This window comes from Trichechus manatus, unplaced genomic scaffold (genome assembly GCF_000243295.1).
Source record: "Trichechus manatus latirostris isolate Lorelei unplaced genomic scaffold, TriManLat1.0 scaffold00026, whole genome shotgun sequence".
Taxonomy (NCBI): domain Eukaryota; kingdom Metazoa; phylum Chordata; class Mammalia; order Sirenia; family Trichechidae; genus Trichechus; species Trichechus manatus.
In genome coordinates this window covers 19,627,664-19,652,111 of record NW_004443962.1, presented here as the reverse complement: position 1 = coordinate 19,652,111, position 24,448 = coordinate 19,627,664, and the positions used below count along the sequence as shown (strand labels likewise).

Genomic DNA, 24,448 nt, shown 5'->3' with positions numbered 1-24,448 from the left:
ATCTGCAGAATGGAGTGTTTTATCATAATGATATAAGATAATGTATCTGACACAAAGTAGATGCTTAGTCAGTATTAGTCCCTTCTATATTTAGGGAAAAAGAAAAGACAAATGGGGGAATAAAAAAAGGCAAAGAAAATGGCGGGGTCCCAGTCTACTCAGGCCTGAATCTAAGCCGGGGCAAGAAGAGGGGCTTTTCCTGAAGTGGAGAGGATAACCTTCTACACGTGGTCTCCTCCTATAGATCTAGGGGTTTTTGGCCTCCGTCATTCTCAGGAGGAAGTACAGAGCACCTGCTACAACCACCACTTATGTTGCATCAATTTTAGTACATTTGTGTTTAATAATTTAAAACATTTAAACTACATCTAATGCTAAAATTCACTGAGTACTGCCTGCTTATCTGGTGCTGTTTTAGGGGCTTTACATAGAGTGTTCCATCTAGTCCTTGTAATAACCCCATGAGATTGATGCTGTTTGCATTCCCATTATACATACAAGGAAATGGAAGCACAGGAGGCCGAGTAAAGGCAAATAAAATACAGTCAGAGGCTGAAGTTTACACTGAAAAGAGCAGTGACTAGACCATGGGGGTGAGAAAACATTTTCTGAAAAATATGGGACTCAAATCTTAGTCCCTTGTCAGTATGTTCCAGAAATGGCCTTGGAAGCCTGCTATGTTCCCTGCTACAGGCCTGCAGGCATCCTGAAGGGACTCAGAAGGCTTCTGAAGCCATCCTGCCTTTGGATGTTCACGTTGGACCTCTCCTCCTTGCCTGTTAGCTCACTCTTGGGGGCCCGACTAGAGTAAGTCCTGGGGAAGTGGCTCTTTCCCTCTTGTAGTTCTCTGACCGCAAACTGGTGAACGTTATAAACCCATGTCCCAGACCAGCACACGTCAAGACTGGAGGCCCAGGCCTGCTCTGGGGTGTGGGGGGAACCCTTCTGCCTAAAGCCTCAGCCTGTATCACTGCCCGAGGACACCAGGCCACTCGGAGCTCCTCTCAGCGTGCTAGCTCAGGATTACTAGGCCTCTTAAGAAGTCCCAGGACCCAGTCACCCCCTGGGACCTTTACATCAGGAATAAAATGGAACAGGATAGATTTCTGGAGGAAGAATGGCTTAGTGATCTATTTCCGAAAATCAGCCAATGAAAACCTATGGATCAAAATGGTCCAATCCCATTGTGCACGGGGTCACCATGAGTCGGCGGTTGACTACGATGGCAGTTAACAAAAACAACAATATGATTTCTGGGGGTTCTCTCAAAATTGAAAAAAGAAAACAAAAACAAAAACATAGCAGCCAGGCCTGCATGCAGAGACTACAATATTTCCCCAAAGAAGGAACATGCATCCTCTTCCCTGGGGTTAACTTTGGAGGATTTCAAGTTCAGAATCTGCATATGTCTTCTCTGTGAGTCATGGAATTAGGTACGGTTCGAATCCACCAGCTACTCCTTGGAAATCCTATAGGGTAGTTCTACTCTGTCCTATAGGGTTGCTATGAGTCAGAAAGGATTCAACAGCAAGGTTTTTTTTTTTTTTTTTGGTTTTTAGTAGAAAACTATACCTTTCTCCCATTATCTTTTTTATATCCAAATACCCACTTGAGATATGACACAATGATACAGTAAGTGATTATACAAGAGAAGACGAGATGATAGCAAAGAAATGAATGACAAAATTAGTTTAGTTACCACTTCTTGAAATTCTTCATATACTAACTACTCTACTTGCCATACAAAGCTTTTCACAAATTTGTCTGCCCTGGCTTAATACTGTGTGAGATCATGATATAAAACTGATAGCATAAGCCTAGCTAAAACTATTCAGAATGGGTAGGTAGGAGAAGATTCTTTTTTGGAGTTAATGAGGAAAGGAAAAATTCCTCCAATGTCCATTTTGACATCAACTATGAACTCATTCTGCCTTGTGAAATTATAAAGATTCATGTTCAAAATTCTTCTATGTGGTTGTTTATATAATTTCTTGTAGTGCTGAAATAACTTTTTCATTTAGTTTTACAGGTAATTTAATAAGAGATCAAAATAACATTTGATTTAGTTGGTTCCAGATCACCATCCTGAAGTAGAAGTAATTACGGACACCTTGTGTCCAGGTGGCAGTGGCCTTACAAGACCTTTAGTCATCAAAGAGAGCAATAGATTCTAAGCAAACAAGTTAAAAACCCCACAAATAATGAACTTGAGGATGTTTCATGACAATGAAGAAGACATGAGAATAACACATAGGTTTGCTATTAGTAACTACAGAGCTACTGGAATTGGGCCTGTCATGAAGAAGTTCACAGATTGTAGTGTTTTAAAAAGAATCAGGCTTTGGGATGACTTGTTTTAAACATTTAGAAAATTTAAATGTTCAAAGCATATGATACTTGTCCTCTGCCTAATGCTCCAGGATTACTGAGGGTAAGCAACTGAGTATTTGTGAAGTCATCTGAAGAAGCCATGTAAAAAATTTTGAAAAACTGTATTTTTTATTAGCTAAAAGGAAGAGAAAGTGATGTCAGAAAGAAGTAGAGAAAAAACTAATGTAACAATGACAGATTCATTAGGCTCTGATAGTGTCTCCAAAATTATTTTTACATGTATTTATCCTTCCAGTTGCCTCGTGAAATGGGACATCTTTTTCCCTTCACCTTGCTTATTTAACTGCAGAGTCTCTCTTAACACTGGTTTTTATTCCTCAGTCTATAAATGGGCTTAGGTCTCCTGTATCATAAAAAATATTCAATCCCCTTTTGTGATGCATCTGGCTCTGCTCTGTTGAAGGCCATCAGGAACCTACCAATCGCCAACCCCAAGGCGGTCTATTCCCAGTTCTCTCCCTCCATGGGTTGGCAGCACCCAACACTGCTGGCCCCGCTGTACTCTTCTGGTTTTCCCTCCTATCTCTGAGACTTTCTTCTTTCTCCTCTTCTGATTGTTCTTCATTGTCTTTCTTATCCTTCAGTGCAAATGGTCCTCAAGGTTTCATCTCTTTTCCTTCTTTTTTTTAATGAAGACTTGTTTGAAATTTACTTCCACATCTATGGTCTATAGTATAGCCTCTTGGTGTTTGCTAGCCCTAATTTCAATCTTTGTCCTATACTACAGCACCCTATTTCTAACTCAATGTTAGTTGTCTCCACTGGGTGTAAGCCTGGTATCTCACTCAGCACTGTATAAAATGGAACTCCATTCTGTTCCTCTAAACGTTACCTTTTTTTCTTTTTCTTCGTGATATATTAGATGTTTGATCTTGGATCTTAGAACTTTGATGTTTTCCTCTCTAACCTTACATTCAGTCAGAGCCAGAAGCTGTCCACCCTGGTCCCTAAAGCCTGTTGAACCTAGCTTCTGCCTAGTCCCACTATCTCTAGCCCCTTTCAGGTTACCTATAGTTTGAACTGATAAAGCTTCCTGGGGCTCTCTGCTCCCTACAATCACCCCACTCTCAGATCCATCATGCATCCTCCACACACCTGCTGCTAAATTAGGTCTTCCAAAGCAAAGTCCTGATCATGGTTGCTCCTACTTAAAACCCTCCCATAGCTCTTCACCACAGCCAATACCTTACCCCTAATGCCTCAACTCCTATGAAATTCTATTCATCCTTCAAGACAGTGCAAATGGAACCTTCTCTGAAAAACATAACTGGATGTCACAGTTAATTAAATTATAATGCACTTCATGAACTTTTGAAATTCTATCTAAAAAATGGTGATTTGAACACGTGTCCTAAGTTTTAAGATTCTTGGTGGTAGTGTCTGTGTTTCCACCACTGTGAATCCTATAGAATTCAGAGTAGCACCAAGCACGTAAGATGTACTCTACACATGCTTGCTTACAGATTGAATTGTGTCCCTCAAAATATGTGTTGGAATCCTAACCCCTTTACCTGTGGACATAATCCCATTTGGGAATAGGGTTTTCTTGTTTACATTAATGAGGCTATATCAGTGTAGGGTGTGTCCTAAACCTAATCTCTGCTGAGTTATAAAAAGAGCAGATGAGACACAGAAAGAAGCACAAACACAAACGAGGGGAAGATAGATGCCACATGAGGATCATCAAGGAACCGGGGAATGCTGGGGCTACAGAAGCAGAGACAAAGATCCTCCAGAGCCAACAGGCAGACAGCCTTATAGCTGATGCCCTGAATTCAGACTTCTAGCCTCCTGAACTGTGAGAAAATAAATTTCTCTTTTAAATCCACCCACTTGAGGTATTTGTATCATAGCAGCACTGTTGTTGTTAGGCGTTGTCAAGTCGGTTCCAACTCAAAGTGACCCATGTACAACAGAAGGAAAACACTGCCCGGTCATGCGCCATCCTCACAATCGTTGCTGTGGTTCCGCCCACTGTTGCAGCCACTGTGTCAATCCATCTCATTGAGAGTCTTCCTCTTTTTCACTGACCCTCTACTTTACCAAGCATAATGTCCTTCTTCAAGAACTGGTCTCTCCTGATAACATGTCCTAAGTATGTGAGATGAAGTCTCACCATCCTTGTTTCTAAGGAGCATTCTGGCTGTACTTCTTCCAAGATGGATTTGTTCGTTCTTCTGGCAGTTCATGGTATAGTCAATATTCTTTGCCAACACCATACTTCAAAGGCGTCAATTCTTCGGTCTTCCTTATTTGTTGCCCAGCTTTCACATGCACATGAAGCGACTGAAACCACCATGGCTTGGATCTGGCACACCTTAGTCCTTAAAGTGACATCTTTGCCTTTTAACACTTTTTAGAGGTCTTTTACAGCAGATTTGCCCAATGCAATGGGTCATTTGATTTCTTGACTGTTGCTTCCACGGGCGTTGATTGTGGATCCAAGTAAAATGAAGCCCTTGACAACTTCAATATTTTCTCCGTTTATCATGATGTTGCTTTACTGGTCCAGTTGTGAGGATTTTTGTTTTCTTTACAGCAACACTAGGAAACTAAAACAATTGCCAGGTGAGTAAATAAATGTTCTGGTGGGACTGGGTACGTGGGGACATGTCTTTAACCACTCTGCGGAGGGGTTGTTTGTGAACGTATCTCATCTAAAGCAAAGACCACACTGGAGAACTCCTCAGTATGCTCTCAATTGGTCCTAAGTGATCCATCCCTGAGGACAATGGTGCATGTAGGATTTTTATTTTTTAAGTCAGGATGTGAGAAAGCCTGTCAGATATGGAGGAGCACTAATTTTGCATAAAGAAATCTGCCACGAGCTGAGGAAGCACATATGAAACTGTCAGTAGCAGCTGCAGAAGAAAATTACAGATGTACTCTGGCAAGAGATGAGATGGCAAGATGAAGAATAGAATAAAAAAAGTCAGTTGCTGTGAAGTTGACTCTGACTCATGGTGACCCCAGGTGTATCAGAGTAGAACTGTGCTCCATAGAGTTTTGAATGGCTGATTTTTCAGAAGTAGATCACGAGGCCTTTCTTCCAAGGTGCCTCTGGGTGAACCTGAACCTCCAACCTTTCGGTTAGCAGCAGTGCACTTAACTGTTTGCACCACCCAGGGATACTGAATAACAGCTTGGTATCTTGAAAACTGGCATTTGGTCTTAACAATTATATGTGGACAACCATAAGCCCATTCACGCAATATCTAGGAGAGCACCCTGGCATGGTGCACCCTGAGGCAAAGGGCAATGAGACCCTATTTGCCATGGGACCCTGGAGGACTTCCTCAGAGGACAGACTGTTAGAGTCTAAGGAGTTCCGAGCCAACGACATAGTTTCAGCATGATGCCTATAGGTGACTCTGGCTCCAGGAATGAACCTTCTCAATAAGAAAAGTTATTTTGAGATTTGTTGATCAATACATCATGATTAGTGCCCTCGTAATACTTCCTACTTCTACTAACTACATGGAAGGAAGGGCACTTTTGCCTATTAGAAAATAAGCAGGGTGTCTTCGTTTATTATTTATTTGGAAAGTAACACGTCTGTAAAAGGGACTAAAAGGCAGCCATGTCCAGGCAGTGTTACCTGAATATGCGATTAAAATGAGGCCGAGTGTAAGAAGGCCTGAGTGTCACAACTAAATTCTGTTTCCTGAACACACCACGCTCTTTTTTGTTTTTGTGCCTTTGCTTCTGTTCCTTCTGCCAGGAACGCCATTCCCTACCTCTTCCACTTCACACACACCTACTCATCTTTCATAACCAGATCTAACGTCCCCTTCCCACTGCTCTGGGTTCCTGCCTCAGGAAGTTGGTAGCGTTTTGTTTATTGTTGTTGTTGGTTGCCACCGAGTCAATTCGGACTCACAGCAACCCCACACGTGCAGACTAGAACTGCTCCACAGGGTTTTCAATGCTGTGACCTTTCTGAAACCAGTCACCAGGACTGTCTGCTGAGGCACCTCTGCACAGATTCGAACCATCAATCTTTGGGCTAGTAGGTGAGCACTTAACCATTTGTGCCACAAGGGACTCCCATTTTGTGTATAGTTGAATACTTTAGTACTGCATTATATTTACCCCTTTATAGGTTGACAGGTATAGTAGAGTGCTTAGAAACGACTGTGAGTTCCTACAGTGTGGGATCAGTATCTCATTCATATCTTCATTCCTAGTCCTAGCTGAGGACTTGGCACAGAAGCAGTGATTCAATGTTTGTTGAATGACTAAAGTAATGACTAAGCAAATGAATGAATTAGTGAGGTAAGAGTGACTACTAGAGATTGCTGCATTTAGTGACCACAGAAGACACCCAGTTAAATGAGTCATAGGGAAAGGGCAAGTTTTATAAAAAGAGGTAGATTAAAATATGAAACTTCAAGAAATGTAATTTTTAGAAATAAATGTTTCCCTAGGTATAGTAAGTGGAAACTCCACAAAATTAGAGCAGATAAAAAAAGTTAACTGGTCTTCAAATGTAAATCCTAGAGTAGTCACTAAGCACAAACCTCCCTCCCCCACAAAGGTAACAAGGAGAATTCCAAAAAGATTACATATCAATTAACTCAGAGGCGGAAAGGTGACGTTTTAAAAAGGGAAAGCCTAGCTTTAAAGAAATGAATCCACATTTAATAGGTAGGAAGTTTACTTGGTTAATGAAATGCCAGAAAAACAGTTTTAAGTGTTAGCAATGGAAGAGCAAACATATCTATTTCTTTATATGAATCAGGGTCCCGGGAAATTCAGGACATCTTGGGGGCAATGAGAGCGTTTAGTTATACAAAGCCGCTGTACTTACTGCCCCGGTTACGGAATCTGTTAGAAAATGAATAGCAAGGCATAGGACAATAGCTGTCTATGGTTGCTTATTCCACCCCATTTTGGCTGTATTTCTTCTGCAAATTAGTGTGACCCCAAAATGTTTTTAGGATTGTCCAACTTGTCCTAAATTCCATAAATAAACTCTTTCAGAGGATGCTGTTTTTTGCCATGTCTATATTACGGATCTTCACAGATGGACCATTTTTGTCCTTCCAAAGTCTAAGAATAACTCTTTCAGTTATCAAGACTTACCAGAATCCAGTTCAGCTGCTCCTGTGGGATTCCAGTTAGTTTAGACACATCTGCTGAGATACATGCATTTGAATCCAAATGAAGCTTTTGTTTGATTATACATTTTGAACATTTATGGAGCTTTTCTGGGGCCAAAATGTTTTTCATTTTTTGGCACCCCAAACAGAGATCTTCAGTTATAAACACTGTCTTCTGAGCACCTCCAACAGAAATCCAATCTTTTCATGTGAACAGGTGCCTCAGGAAGTTTTTGGAAGATTTTGCACTGAATCAGCTTTCCGATTGGAAACTTTCTGAGCATGCAGGAATTTGCCAGAGACCTTCAAATTTGCTTGAGCAGTTTTCACTCATACAGACATACACTCACACATACAGACAGGCCAAGTAAAAGCTAATCAGAGCCCTGTAAAACTGAAGTATCTTTCTTAAAGGTTAAATACCATATGCAATCAAACTGAACACAAAGCAACACGTAACAGGAGAGAGAATGAACAAACAGCAACGACAGAGCTCAGTTTCTTCACGAGTAGCCCCTTAAAGCTTCGCCTGAGTTTAAACTACACATGCTTTCCATAAATATTCTATCTTACCCAGCTGCAAAGATATACTCAAGCACGTGCGTGTTTAAAACACAATACTATAGAGTATTGCTATCAATTCCTTTCACTCACAGCCCTGTTCAAACAGTTATTTTGAAATACTCCTTTCTCCACTTTCTCCAACACAAAGGAGTTATCAATATTCAAATTAAAAGAAGAAAAAATACTCTTCTCTAAGTCAGGGGTTCTCCAGCAAAGCCCACATCTTACCTGATTCCCTACAACTTTTCTTTCCCAGAATGCATATAAACTGAAAAGTTCCTACGGAGTAAAATAACTTTTTAAGCCTTAAGCCTGAAAAGTTCTTACAGAGTAAAATCACTCCCTCAGTGGGCATGCCCGGAATTCATGGGGAAATCTGCTTTCAAGTTGTTCTTATCACCCGGGACCAGATGCATTAAGGTGGCCAGAAACCTTTGTCTACACCCACTTAGCAGATTTTCTGGCTCTTCATCAGGGACTAAGAGGTTTATTTGCAGAAATGAATCACTTCCTTCAAAATGTCCTTTACCCTATTTACATGCTTGCATATTCCTTCCATTTTGTTTCCCCTACAGCTTTTACTAAGGGAATTAATTATCTGGAAGAATAGGAACATACAGTAAGTACATCTGAGATACAGGATGAGACACAGTATGTCATCTATTAGGCCTGGCTAAGACCAGCAGCTGATGCTAAATGGGAAGGAACACGCACCAAATGTTTTTTAATCACAAAGTTAGTAATTAATTGCTCTTTAAAATACATTTTATGCTTCTTTCTGTCTGTGTACATGAAATGCACATTTATTACATGCCAAAAATTACAACATTATGGTTTAAATGTGACTGGCACGGAAGTCCGGAAATCAGAGTTAATGTTCCCACAGCAACTTTAATTCTGTCCATGTGCACATGTAAAGCTGTAATAGTCTTCCGCTCCAGGATCATACATATAGATGGTCTGGGGAGGGAAGCTAAAGACCCATATCCTCAACTGTAGTTACAGGAAGAAAACAAAGGATAAAAGCTGTGCTCCCTTCCACATACGTGGACAAAAACAATGTCCCCATGCCCGGTGTTGTGTAATCAGGGAATGAAAGGATCTGCTGTGATGCAGTCACTGGAGGGGACACTTTTGGTTGCTGTGGGAACCTGAACTTTGCATTTCCTGACTTTGGGGTAATTAAAATGTCAGGCTTAATGTGGCATTAATGGAGTTTGCCGTAAAAATCCTCTTTGTTTTGTTCACTAAAAAATTGCTTAAAAGTTCAAAATGAGCCAAGTGTACTAAAAATTTTAATCACGGAGACTTGGATGGGTGAAGCAAAGGGTTGGGAGGGGGAGGCCACGAAGGTGGATGGCAAGAGAGAGAAAGGAAGGGCCCATTGGTCTCCTCGACAGTGCTAAGCCCCAGCAGAGTCACACTACCTACAGAGCTAAAGTTAAACCCAGCCACACAACAGTTTGCTAATGTGTAAAGGTTAAATTAAAAATAAATAAAAACTGTTAATGCATAAGTGCATCTTGGCAAGGACACAAAAACGAGACAGTCTGATGAGGACGGTACAAAACATGGGAAGGTAAGGAACCGTGAATGTCAGCTACCAACAAAAGGAAGACACCAGAATAGGTGTGTCTGCAGCCAAGAGCAGGAAGGATCGCCAGAGAAAGGAGAGCCACTTCTCCTCTCAATGGGAGCCTTATCTGGGGGAAAGCAAAATGGAAGAAATATGCAAGCAAAAGTTCTGGTCTCCCGTATCACATTGCATGTACATGATCGTGACGTGTCACAGCTTGATAGTGGTCAACCAAGGTTTCTCATATGAGAGCTTCGTGTGCTCTACTGACTTGGTTTAGCCCTGTTGAAGCATTTGAGGTAGAGTTTGCTCAGCTCAGACTCTGCCTGTTCAGTAGATAACTGCTCCATCACAAATACCTAAGGTTTTTGTACCCTTTGCTTTCTAAAACCTGCCTTAATGTCTTCCCTTATCACTCTCTGAGTTTGTTTACCGTTCGATTTTTAGGAATGGTGAGGAGGTGACGGAGGTAACGGGAGGAATGCTCAAAGGGAACTGCATTCACACACATTTCAGCAGCAACATTAACCTCATCGTCTCACAAATGAAAGCATTTCTCAACTATATTCTTTCTCGTTTTGAACATCACTGGGCTATTTTGCCAAATTTGAAGTGGCTCAGCAGGTTAAACAGCCAATTGAGAATTTAAGGGGTCAGATTTGTCATCTCTGCTCTAGAACATGGCTGGTGTCTTACATATGCAAACACACTGTGGCTCACCCACCCTAAATCAGCTGCTGTCTAGTTGATTCCGACTCATGGCGACCCCATGTGTTTCAGAGTAGAACTGCGCTACATAGGGTTTTCAAGGTTGTGACCTTTCAGAAGCAGATCACCAGGCCCTTCTTCTGAGGTGCCTCTGGGTGGGTTTGAACCGCCAACATTTCGGTTAGTAGTTAAGTGCTTATCCATTTATGCCACCAAAGGACTCCCGACCCACTCTTACCAGCCCATACCCAGAGTAGAATTTTCTTTTGTATGGATGCTTCTTCCATCATGTTTCTGTGACCTGGTCACCAATATGGGTAGTCGCACATTTTTAAGATGCTTGTTCAGAGTCAGGAATGCTGTCTGTGTTTGGAACAGAGAATCCTGACTGCTCATTATGAGAGCAAATCCAAAAGCATCCCTCAGGACTCAAATGAGTTAACTACGAGCAAGTCATTTTATCTATCTGGGGGTCAACATTCTCAGTTTTCTCATCTGTAAACTGGGAAGATACTGACTGAGAGGAAATGGGCATTAAGGCATGACTAAGAATAATTTCACTAAACACATGACAAATAAAAAGGTGCTATAAAAATTCAGGCACTTGTGAGAGCTTAGAACACCACACACTGGTGGAATGCTTCTAAAGTTACAGAGACGAACAAGTCAAGGGTACTATTTTTAAATGTCCCAAATCTGTTAGTTCTAAATAGGAACTGAATATTTTATCTTAAAGAAATTAGGCTTTTAAATTAATCAATGGTAAGAATGACATTTGAAAGTAAAATAAAATAAAAATAAAATAAAATCTCTTGAATGCAAGAAGAGCATCCAAAATTTTTAACAGCTTAAAATAAACTTCTTTCCTGTCTTCTCTCAAACAATTTCCAAATGGACAGATTTGTGTGAATCTTTCCTAAAAACAATTTTCTTCTAAGTATAGGCTCAAATCAGGACAAACTACAACCCAAATATATTTGGAAGGAAGAATAATCAATTTCAACAACAGGTTGGAGCCGAGAAGACTTACATATCTTAATGGCAAAATCAAGATGACTTTCTAAGTCCCTGGAAATTAGATTTCCCCTGCCTATTTCTTCTCCTTCCAACTTCATTCTCAAGCCCCGCCTGAGCTCAGACCCACTGGCTTCCTAAGGGCCGATGAGGAACTCTGCAGTGGTGCCTTCTCGTACCTTGTGCACATTGCATGCGAACTCTCGGCCTGGCTGGAAGATGCTCATGGTAACGCACAATAAACGAGCCTCGTGGGTTTTTCCCCCTTCTATTCAGTGAAACATTCATTTTGCTGTACCCAGGGATTTCTGGGCTAGGGCCATTCTACGTCATCTCGCCCATAAGGTGTGGCAGAAAGCCAGGCAATGAAGGTCTGCGTGCCGAAGCTCCAGGCCCTTCACCACAGGAACAGGCTACCTTCCTGGTAGGTAGGGACAGCACACACATGTCTATGGGCACTGTGCCACACTATTCTCCAATTCTTCCTGTAATTACCATTAGGCTGGAGCCTGCCAGGCAAGGACTTTCAAGGATGTTAGCGTTAGGACGGTCCGCAGAACACAGATCCCACTTCTGACCTCCAGGCCTCTCTACAGAAACAGTACTTTGACTTTACAAATCACGTGGGTCCGAGAGATTTGGATCTTGTTACTTCTCTTCATTTTCTGGTGACAGCTGGAGTCTGCTCTTAGCCCAGCCATTAGTAGGACAAGCTCCTTTCACCCTAACTCTTGCCCTTAGGTCTTTTTGCTTTATCTAGAGACTGTTATGATAAAGCAAGAAGGCAATGGAATCTCCCAGACCCACTCACCCCTTGCCCTCTTGGCAGAGTTTTACATTTGTTCTGTCAGAAACACAACAATAGGAAATTTAGAATCTCATTTCCTAATTAATACCTTTTGTCTTTGTGGGCAGGATAAATGGAGTCCTTCTTTGCAAATAAAATGTTCTTGGTCTTATCTTACTAATTCTAAAGAAGAATACGTCAGCTCTTTGCCCGCTACGAGACAGTCTTCATGGAGATCATTCAGAAGAGTTGTTGGGTATCTCAAGACTAAAAGGAATATTCTTTGGGATTGGACCAAAAAGTTATTCCACTCCTTCCAGTGACAACACACATGTTTCTTTCTCTCTGAAGTACTGGGTTACACTTCAGGAAGAAGAAGAAAATCTAAACGTGATTTATCAACTTTCTTAAAATAGAATTTGAAGAAGTGACTCCCAGATCAGTGGGAAGACAGCAAAAATAAACAGCAATGAAGTGATTTCAATAGCACGATCTCATTAAGCTGCCCATTTCCAAATTTACCCCTTAGGCATTTTTTTTTAATTAAAAATATTTTTAACCTGAATTCTTGTTGGCTACGTGAAGTCTGGGCGGCTTCTAAATTCTTGGAAGCCATTCTCTTTTCTTTTGTAAATTTGTGCTATCCTTTTACCACTTCAAAATAAATTAAAAACTGGAAAGACAGAAATTCAGCCAAGTGACACGAGACTCCAGTAACTAATGCAAAGCTGACTCGTGTTGTGTAATTCCAAAATGGATGTTTCCTGTGTCTGACTGGCCTTTTGAGGTCCACATTTGGTTGTTCAGTTTAGTAATGGCGAAAATGCTGTTTTTCAGATCATGGGGCAAAAGAATAATTAAAAAGCAGCAACACAGCTTCTTTTTCTTTTTTCTGAGTTGATGTCATGAAAGAGAATGTGGTTCGTGTAATTAATCAGCCTTTTGAGGCCAAATGGCTGGTCACCTGTCTTTAAAACACACTCTAGCTTTGAAAATATGGATGTTGGCTGGATCAAAATGGTGGCAACTTTAGAAGACCAAAAAGAAATGACTTGTGCTGAATGCAAAAAAGCCAGAGCCCAGGAAAGCACTGCTCCAAGCACGGCAAAGTCACCATCCCTTACTGGTGTACTCACAATCAGATGACCCGGTGTGAGCGTGAGAGTTTGTCAGTGAATGTGTTGAGTGGATGAGGGCTGGGTCTGGAGACAAAACAGCTTCAAGGTTCAGGCAGGGAAGGCCCGGCTTGGCGCTGGATCCACCCGGCTGAGTAATCTCATTCTCCTCAGATGCCTTCTGGTTTTCAGCTGTCTTGGGTTTCTTCCTGAAAATAAACAAAGGGCCCTTTGAAGGAACTGACTGCATATTTGGGAAAAGGCATTTTTAGAATCTGTTAAAGATAACTTGATTTTTTTTTTCCTAAGGGGGGATGGGAGGCAGTCCAGTATGTCCCTTGTTTTAAAACAAGCTGATTCTTGTTTTTTCCCTCCAGTAATGGCCTAACTGGGAACACATGAAAGCAGATGGGCCAAGCAAACAGAACCACATTTGGGCTCGGTTGCTGCATAAAAAGACCCTGTCCCAGAACTTAGACAGCTTGAGCTACGTACGGATGACATTATCCAAGAACGCATCCTTTTCTCCCCCCTCAAGAGTTTTAACACGGTCCGGAAAAATACTAGTGGAGGTTTACCGTTCTAGCATTTGTCAGGAAGCTTAGGGACAGGACCCGTGGAGTAATGGGAGGAGCACTGGACTGGGAGTCAGGAGACTTGAGCTATGGTACTAGCTGTGCCTCTAACTTGCTGTGTGGCCTTGGGCACCTCACTTCACCTCTCTGGGCTTCAGTTTTCTCATCTGTAAAATAAAGGGCTTGGATTAGAAGGCCTTAAAGGTTCCTTCCAGATTTAAGTTTCTGTGCATGGAACACATTCTGGAACATTTGAATTTCTTGCTGTTATTAGATTTTATTTTAAATTCACACATTATTTCAAATCACAATCTAAATTTGTAGGCCCTTTTGTTAAAGTAGCAAGTGAAAAGTGAAAAGAAGAGCTTAGGTTCCAGGAGGTAAAGAGAGAAGGTGTCACATAGAAGCCCTCTTCATATTTAGTCCTCATAAGCTTAAGATTCCCTTTGCTTTTTGATTTCGCACACAATCCTGGAGTTTAGGAGTACGATTTTGTGTTTGGGAATATGAGGAAGAGATGGGTGAAGGGAATTAGCAAGAAATTGTTAGTAACTGTTGTTTGGGTTCAGGAATAGGAAGTAAAGGAGCTCAGCTATGGCGCCCTGGTGGCGCAGTGGTTAAGAGCTTGGCTGCTAACCAAAAGGTCGGCAGTTCGAATCTATCAGCCTCTGCTTGGAAACCCTACAGGGCAGTTCTACTCTGCCATAGGGTTGCTATGAGTTGGAATCGACCCGATGGCATCGGGTTTGGTTTTTGGATTTTTATCAGTCAACTCAGGTTTCTTCTCCCTAGGACAATGCAATTGATACTAAATTAATAAATACTTCACTTATACTGCATGTACCCTAGACTCCAGCCAAACAGGATTGTGAGTCATTCCCTGAACATCCCCCCATTTCCTTGGCTCTGTTCTTTTTCTATCATTATGTAGATGGTGACCAGAGAAAGCCCTTCCCCCCTTTCTGGTAGATTATGTGTGGTACAGAATTTGTTGTAAGTCGATTTCTTTCCATGTTTCCTTGTTTCTGTGAGCATGGCAATGGACTTGTCACACAGAATATTTTGCACTGAAATTTGTTGTACTGGGTAGTTAAATCTGCCCTCGCAGCATATGGTGCTGTGATTAGCATGCTGTGTTTCTGGTCCAACAGGTTGTGAAATCAAATCTTCTTCTTCAGAGGCAGAGAGGCAGAGAGGGAATGGTAAAGATTAGAATAAAGGGGAAGTTTTCAGACACATTTTTCAGTATGGAGGAAGCCAATATAGGAGAAGCAATAACTGTAATGCCTTAACAAACTGTTTGTTGAGTGGGTGATTATTAGACCAACCCCCAAATCTTAAGCATCTACAGGGGCCCCCAAGGAACTGGTTTTCATAAACACAAAGATCAACATATCCAAAGTCCAACATATCTTTTCCATGAAAACCAGTGCCTCCTCTAAAGTCCCTATTTCTATTAATGTTGTCACCAGGTGACAAGCCTCCGTGGCTCCCATTATGTCAGAGCTATTATACACTGTTCTCTACCTTAAAGCTAATTAGTCAACACATTCTGACAATTCTGTTTCTTTCATATGTTTCCTTTCCATTTTCACTGCACTCACCCTAACACTTTTAATCTAGACTATTGTTTACTAACCTGAGCTCCATCTTCCTTTCTCCTTCCATTCCTGCTTCTCTGCATTTACTAAATCTAAGATAACCATGTTAGCCTGACACTCAAGGTCACTTCCATCTCTGCTCTAGTTTATCTCACGTGTCCTACGTACAGATATACTGGCCTCTTAAGTTTCTTGAATAGTCTCAGAACATTCTGGGAATCTACATCCTTGGCTCTACACCTTTGCTCAAGTTATTTCTCTTGCTTGGAATGCTCTTTTCTTCATCTCTGTCTGTTGAAATCACACTTACCTTTCATACTTATTAAATATTGCCTCCATACTGTCGATGTCTCAATTTTTCTATATCAGACAGGACTTCTTGCTCTTGTGCTTTCTCTCTCTCTCTCTGACATCCCACTCCCCGAAAAATCCCCCAAAGATTTTTTTTACTTCTCTTGTTTTACTCACTAAATTTTATTTCAATAATTTTTTTTATGTGCATATCGCTCCTATGAGACTGTAAGCTCTCAGAGGGGAAGGACATGTCTTCATGATTTTTGTACTCCCTGTGTTCATCAATTCTTTCCCTCTTTCTTCCCTCCCATTATTCATTTGTTCACTTATTCATTTCATAAATATTTATTATGTGCCTGGATGGGCCAGCATGGGCTATGGAACAAAACAGGCATGGCTCTCGCCCTCCCAGTTTGCTGTCACAATTACAAAGTGGCTTAGACAAAGCTGTCACTCAACATGTGCTCACTGATTAAATGAGATGGAGCTGAAATTGAAGTATATTTTGAGAGCAGTCATAGTCTGGAACCCAGCAGTGAAGTCCACCTTGACTAGCTGTTTTCCTGTGAACCCATGAAGGGCATTTGCTCGAGAGTAGGACCGTTTTGCTCACTAAAGCAAGGCTGGTACGCAGATTCATCTAAATACAGAGACTAAACACTAATGACAGATATCACTAAACAGGAAAAAAAACTTCGATGCTTCTAGACAAGGCCTGGGCTAGTTTTAGATGTGTGCTTCAGGAAAGTAAGGAAGCCCTCTTTCAAACATGGGTATATGTCCAAACAACCCAACATTACGATTTTATTTTTAACAATGCAAAAATTGTATTGCTCTTCATATAAATGACCTTGCTTCCTTCCCGAGATTTGATCCTGTTTCCTACCTGACATCATGAACCAGACCCTCCCGTCTGTTGTCTCAAGGATCACTTTTGGAGAACATTCATAGCACAGAAGTCTTGGAGCTACCTCTACAAACAGAAAACATCAAAAACTAAAACTTTTTGGCTTATCCCCCTCCTCCATTTACTAACAGCACTTCACTTATTCTCCCAACACCGGCTGTTTCCGAACTTCATAGCTAACGGCCACTCACTGTCCTTAGAATCAATTCATTTTCCATCTCACCCTCTAATAGTTCTTTTGCACTCTGACCATAGCATAAGTCTATGTTTACAAATACACAGGTGTGGTCATTTTGACCCCATTTTCACATTTCATAGTTTATTAAGGAATAAAGATCCAACTCTCCAGTGATTAATTGAAAATACTTTGTCTGGTTGTATTAAAAGAATTATATAAACATGGCACACGGAGGACAAAGTCTTACCAAGCCTCCGGCTGCGCATTACTCCCTGGAGCCTTTAGAGGGCAGCAGCACACTGCTGAGTCCAGCCAGCCTCTCCGAGGCCAACTCCCGACCAGAACCTTCCTTCTGGTCATCATGCCAAAGGTTGGTTTGCCAAGCTCTGGCCTCTCAGTCTCTCTTTCTTTTCAGCTTGCTCTCAATCTCTCCCTCTCCTTCTCTTCCTCTCCCTCCCTCTCTCTCTCTCCCCCTTACTTTTTCTGAGTATTGAAATTATACACTTGATGAAGTCGCCCCTCAACTGGAAAATGAAAGCTCCAATGAAAAAGTTAAACAAGCCAACAACAACAAAGAAAGAAACCAGGGAAAAGGGGAAGGAGGGCTGGGGAGGGGAAGGACTTAAGAACAAGAGAAGGGCAGATGTTTTATAAATGAATGCAAAGCAAAACTGGGCGTACCCTGAACACCTCCCCAGAGAAACAGACCAATCACCGTGCACTTCCTCGCGCCATGCTCGTGCGGCTCTGCATCCAAAAACACACAAAACACAAGAAAAGGGTGACCGCAGGCACCTGCCTTTCAACGGTCAGCTCTGACATTCTGACTGAATCGCTCCCAACTGCCCAAAGAGAACAAAAAACATTTTCATCTTTCCACGGCAAACGTTTCTGTTAGGAGAGAAAAGCTGCCTCATGAACTGGACGGGCGGGCAGCTGAGGCAGCCAGGAGGACCTTCTGGCTGTTAGCTCTCCTGGTGCTGGCCTGGCAACACATTTTGGGCTGAAACCTAACAGTGATAAGACTGTGGATGATGCTGGCTCTTTCCTAACCAGACCATATTGTATGTGGAAAGAAATATGCATTAAAACATATTGATAAGATGGTAGGTATTAAGTATGTTAAATGCATGGAAATTAACCAGCTCGGTGGCATTTGATGTATATATTCCATAAGCCTTGGCGCATATTGCACACATACAGTGATGGCAGTGCTTTTTGCAACATATGGAAAATAAATATTTTATCTGTGTGAGCTCTTATCAGTCTCCATGGTCTGTTGAGAGGAGAGTGCTCTCTTCTATCTCCTTCTCCCAATTTCTCTCTTCACTGGGTTCCCACCCTCTCCTGCACAGTAAGATGCCTCTCATTTAGCAGCGTGGCTGGATAGGAAAGACTTAGAACCTCCTTTTGAGAAATAATTATCCAGCCATTGGATCATGATAATGTAGAGCGATGATGCCCACCCAGTCTATTTGGAGGATTTCCTCACTCTCATCCCCAATAGCACAGGGAGAGTGTCAGGGGAGGGGGCGAGCAGAGGCGGCAACTGTTAACAAACTAGTAGCAGAACTGAGCTTCACCACCTAGTGGCTGGGTGCCCTAGGCAAATCACTCTGCCTCTCGGAGCCTCAGTTTCCTCATCCGTAAAATGGGAATAATAGGACCTATCTCCTAGAGCTGCTGTGAGGGTTAAATGAGATAATTGATGCAGAGTGGTCAGCCTAGTGCTGGCACACAGTAAGTGCGCAATAGGTAGGTAGCTCTTTCCATAGAGAGGGCAGTTCTGTGGTTTTCATTGTTTCAGCTGTAAGGAGATACTTCCTTCATCTTGGTAGTCTTTTTTTTTTTTTTTAATAACTATCTAGATTTGAGGCAGGGGCAAATGGATTATTATTGTAGCAAAGGCAGAATAAGTGCTGAGACAAGCGACCTCTTCTTTAACACTCTGATCTCACTGTACTACCCTCTGTTCACATGTTTGTCGTTGCTGTTGCTATACCAAGAGCCCCCTTGAAGCTGAGGGCAAGCGAGCTGCGCCTGTCCGATAGAAGTCCATCAAGCCCGAGCACTTCGGTCTGTTCACTGAAGCCAACCTAGGGCACTCTTGCTTATCTTGTTTTCTTACCATGTAGCCTTTCACGACTTGCTCTAATATTCTCACGTCAGTGTAAGATGTTTTCATGCTTAAAACATTTTCTTCTCTCAGTCTTATTTATTTATTTTTTTAACCTTCTTGGCAGGGCTGATTTATAATGTTTATCAGTGTCTTTCTCCCTCACTGTATCAGTCAGGAATCTGGCAAGAAACACATGGTACACTCAAAGGTTTTCATTGACGAGAAGGTAATGAAAGGACTGTGTACTGAGGTGCAGATGAGGTTAAGGGACCCTCAAGGGATGGTGAAGCACCAGGGACTAGCAGCAGTGGAAAGCTGTTAATCTCAGCTTTAAACTGTTAAACCGAAGGGGCAAAGGAAGGGGGTGGTGTTTTTGAAGTCCATCGAGGACTGGAGCTGGGTAGGGGGACGGGACCAATGCTGGCCTCTCTCTCCTCCTGCTCTCAGATCTCCTGCTGCTGTCTCCTTTTGGCCAAATTCAGAGAAGCCAGAGGACATGAGAGCCTGGGTAACGGAGTCCAGAGGGTCAATCTCCTGGGCCACATGATCAGGGCAAAGAAGGGCAGAGGATGAATCCGAGGTTTCAGAAAGGGGAGCGGAGACAAAACAGCATACATACTGTATTTTTACACAAATAACGCGTGCGTTATACATTTTTGCCAACTACGCAACCCTTCCCCCCCCCGCGCTGTTTTCGTTAGCGTTACATGTGTGCTGTATTACGTGCCAAAAAATACACTTTATTTCTCTTCTCTATTTCCTTTGCCCTTTTCCTCACAATCCTACTTTCTGGAAAGAAAGACATAGCAAAATAAAACAAAAGCCCTCTTAGCTTCCAAGTGCCTATGTTGTCTATTTGTTATTTATGGGGGGAAGAAAACTGAATGTAAGCTCCATGACAGCAGGGATTTTTGTCTGTTTTGTTTGCTGCCATTTCCCTAGTGTCTAGAACAGTGCCACGTGGTAAGTGCTCAGTGAATGTTGGTTGACTGAACAAATATACTCACCTCCAATGTGCCAGACACTATATATACATTTCTCACTTAACTATCGCACAACTGAGTAAATAGGGCTAGTGAGCATGACTGTGCAGGTGGTATGGGGTAGGTGGGTATCAAAACCTAACACTCATTTCTTTTTTACCCACCCCAAAGGATTGAGACCTGGTCCAGAGCATTGTCAACCCACAGGAAGGGCATATTCTTATAATTAGTTCACATTTTTATACTTTATCCACTTTACTGATTTTTGTAAGTTTTGTTATTATTTCTCTCTTCTACATGAGGAGGCAGAGTTTCTGAAAAGTGGAAGCTGCTAGCATTCTAACCCAATCTGTCCATCCTCTCAGGCCCACGAGAAGGGGAGTACGCATGGAACCCCATGCAGGTGAGACACTTCCACGGCAGAAGCAGACGCTCACTTTGGGGTTCCCCCATGCTCTTCAGGAAACATCAGGTCCTGGTGGCTGGGTCTGCAGTGTGCTCTCTGCAGAAGAGGGAGGTAGGGGTGGTAGGGACTTTTCCCTTCTAGACACAGAAGCTCTGAAGCCAGGCTGTGTCCTAGGACCGCTGTGCTGACTGCACCAGCGCAGCTACTCTGTGATGAAGAAAAGCTCAGAAAACTATCCAAACGTGTGGATTTCTAAGGCATTCCCTGCACTTGAACTTAAGGATGGATGAAGGTGTTACACAAGTAAGCTCCCTGCATGGGTATTGCAGGAAGAAATTCTATTTTTGATTTTCTGTCATGATTTTAGCACCCAACCCCTTGAACCCATTAATACTACAGACCACGTCAGCAGTCCTGACGACTGTGATGGTTCCATCTCTGTCCTGGTCAGGGAGGACCTACACCTACACATCAGCTACCATCAGTTACAATTCTGAAGACGGACGGCATTAAATGCAAAAAGCAAACAAAAATGAAAACTCTAGCTTCATCCCTTTGGGTTTGATTTGTGCCAGCATAGCTGAAGACAGAAAATCTGAAGGAAAAGTCCTACCTGAAGCCTAAGAGGGACATTAGCCTCCAGGTTTATCATTCCCCAGTAACAGAGACATCTGTGAATCACCACCCTGTCACCTACCTTGTACCCTACAGACATGTCTGTGAAACACCACTCTGTCACCTGCCTCGTACCCTACAGAGACATCTGTGAAACACCACCCTGTCATCTGCCTCGTACCGTACAGGAAAACTTGGGAATACAACAACTAGAAAGAGAGTATGCTTTTAAATTTACAGTTATTTTGCATGCATAGCCTGTAAATCCATTTTCTGGCTTTCCTAGTACAAAAAGGCACATAATTTTTAGCAATGCTTAATGAATACTTGGTATCAATTTTTAATCAGTAGACTTCTGTAGGTATCATATTTATTACCCCATCTTATTTCTGCCCCTTTCCTGCAAGGCCTGTACTTTTACATAATTCCCTGATTATGGAAGGAATAAACCAACTACACAGAGCCATGCACCCAGACAGAAGAGCTGAGCTGGCGTGATGGCCTGGCAATCTGCGCCTGGAGCCCAGAGCCCCAGGTGGTGGTCCTTGGCCCCTGGGGTAGCAAGGAGACCACAGCATGGGGCACAGAGCTGCAGCTCAGACAACAGGTAGACACGGGTGAACAAACCTGGCCTGCGGATATGACCAGGGTGTCATGAAACAACAAGCTGCAGTGCAATGCAAGCAGAGCAGTACAGAGGGGTGATGAGCCCTGGAAGGAGATGCCTCTGCTTCAGGTAGAGGTGCAGGCGACCAAGCAGAATTGCACCAGGCCCTGCAAGGTGTGCTGAGATCTGGCTCAGCACAGCACCTGGCCGGGAGGTAACGATGCTGCTCAGGGCATGCACTGCAGGCTGGGAACCCAGAACCGCCTTAGGCACCTCAGGACTGAGTCTGGCTACCACACTGCACCCAGGAGATAAAGCCATCTAACACTTGTCCTGCTTTTATAATCGTGTATGTGCGTGTTACATTACACATAGTGAACTAAGAAGCCTTTCATTTGAGGCATAATGTACTTACAGTAGTTTCCAAATAAATGGTGTCACTCTTCAGGTAAATCACTCCAAGGCTTGGGCCTAGTGCAGATGTTCATTGGGGCAGGGAACAGAGAGCAGCTGCATCTAGATCAGACAAAATACCAAAAATACAGCTGTTAAATGAGTCAGCGATGGTGATCATGTATTTTGATAGAGACAGGATTGTGGAATTTGGTTAAGAAGCTGGCCCTGCATCTATGCAGCCAAGGATGGCAAGTCGGGGAAGGGAGAACAGAGAGGAAGTCATCCAGGCTCCATTCTCAGGATTTCCATCTGTCTGCCACGATGGCCTGAGACACCAGGGACAGCACCCTGTCCGTGCAGGCAGAGATGAATTTTGTGCTTCTGAGTCAGAAGCTGAGTTGGGGGTGAGGGTGGAGGTACTGGGCAGTATGTCCTCCAACCTTGCCAGAGCTCACTCTTCTGCCTGTGTTCTTGATTACACTTCAGTCTTTCCCGCTTTACTGCCTCCTAGCCCCCCAGTTCTTACCTATTCTAAAATCCCCACTGACCTGGCCCCAGTCCTGAGCTCCTGCCTGTCTGGTCCTCACTGTAAAGTCTCCAACTCCTCCCATGTCCTCTAACCCTGAGGAGCTCAGCTACGGGGCTACAGAATCCAGTAGTGCCTGTCTCAGCCTCAAACCCAGTGTGGTCTTTTCCCAGGCCTCGCCCCTTGGCCACGCTGGCCCCAGTGACCACTTCCTTCCTGAAACTCTCCTCCTTTGGCATCTGACACACGGCACTTCCCTGCCTTTTCCCCTACCTCTCATTTCGCTCTTCTGTCTTCTTCACTGGCTCGTCTTCTTTCTCCTGCTCTCTAAATGGAGACATTCCTCAAGATTCTCTCCTCAGGTTTTGCCTACACCCACCCTCCGTGGTCTCGACAATCACTTCTCCATAGAGAACACCCACATTGCTATCTCTAGTTCTTGTTTGTCTACAGAGCTCCAGTCCTCACACTCTAAATAACTGCTGGTTATTCATTTACTCATCTGTTTGGTTGTTCATTCATTCAGTACTCACATGGCATCTATTAGGTACCTGGAAATGATGAATAAAATAGGGTCTCTAACTTTGAGGAACTCAAATCTCCATCAAATACTACCTTCTAATCCCACTGCAGTCTGGTGATTCCTACTTATAGAAACCCTACAGGACAGAGTAGAACTGCCTCATAGGGTTTCTAAGGCTGTAATCTTTATGGAAGTGGACTGCCACATCATTCTCCCTCTAAGTGGCTGGTGGCTTTGAACTACCTACCTCTCAGTTAGCAGCCACGCACTTAACCACTGCACCACCAGGGCTCCTTAAATATTACATCCAAAACCAAACTCACTGCTGTCTACTTGCTTCGGACTTAAAGTGACCCTGTAGGGACACAGCAGAAATGCCCCACAGGGTTTCCAAGGCTGTAAATCTTTACGGAAGCAGATTGTCACATCTTTCTCCCACAGAGCGGCTGGTAGGTTCATACCACAGAACTTTCAACCTTTCAGTTTGCAGGTGAGTGCTTAGCTGCTGCACCAACAAGGCTCCTTAAATACTACATGAAAAAATCCCGTTGCTGTCGATTCTGACTACATAGGCATCTCTAATTCAGCAAGTGTAAAATAGAATTCAAAGCCTTCTCAAAATCTCTTCCTTCTCCAGTCTTCCCATTTCCTGCCATTGGTAACACCTTTATCCAGTTACTGGGACCTACAACTGAGGAGTCATCTTTAATTCCTCCATTCCTTTTGTTTCTCATGTTCAATCAGCTGTCAAGTGTGTGGCGTTTACTCTGGCAGTATGTCCTAAATCTATATCCACTTTCTATCCCAATACCTATCTATCCCTTCACTGCCTACCACCAGGACTAGAGCCTCCTGACGGGCTTCCCTGCCCCAGTTCTTCTCTGCCTCTATCCCATCCTGCACATTACACCACACTGATCTTTCTAAAGGACCACTCTCAACAGGTCACTCCGATGTTCTAAACCCTCTTTGATTACTGGATTAAATTCAAATTTATGAGCTCGGTATTCAAGGCCTTAAGAATATGGCCTCAATCTAACTTTTTACTCTTATCTCCACAGTTGATTCTACACTCCAGCAAAGCAGGACTACTGGATAATTGCCAAATATGGTTCACTCGTTACCATCACATTCATGGTGTTTCCTCCCCTAGTTCAATGTGGACATGGTGAAATTCTATAGCCTTTTTTTCCTTTTCTTATTGTAGTAAGTATATAAATATATATATATGTATATACATAGAGACAGAGAAAGAGAGAGTCCTTGGGTAGTGAAAGTAGTTAATGCAATTGGCTCCTAACTGAATGATTGTAGGTTCAAGTCCACCCAGAGGTACCTCAGAAGAAAGATCTGGCAATTTACTTCCAAAAAAATCCGCCATGGAAAACACTATGGATCACAGTTCTACTCTGACACATATGGAGTAGCCATGTGTTGAACTTAATGGCAACGTTTTTTAAG

At 42.7% G+C, this 24,448-nt stretch overlaps 1 protein-coding gene across 14 annotated transcripts in view; it reads right to left on the bottom strand.

The window, feature by feature from the left end:
- ZBTB20 (zinc finger and BTB domain containing 20) overlaps positions 1-24,448 on the bottom strand; it is a 920,614-nt gene that overhangs the window by 38,332 nt on the left and 857,834 nt on the right. For 13 of the 14 annotated variants that reach the window (XM_023728689.1, XM_023728690.1, XM_023728687.1 and 10 more), the window contains 2 exons: positions 21,958-22,058; positions 13,279-13,466 (listed from right to left, as the gene is read on the bottom strand). The gene's annotated coding sequence lies outside the window, so the exon portion shown is untranslated. Of the gene's footprint in view, positions 1-13,278; positions 13,467-13,704; positions 14,000-21,957; positions 22,059-24,448 lie in introns of those variants that run through there. The other variant, XR_002823602.1, reaches the window with a different exon arrangement.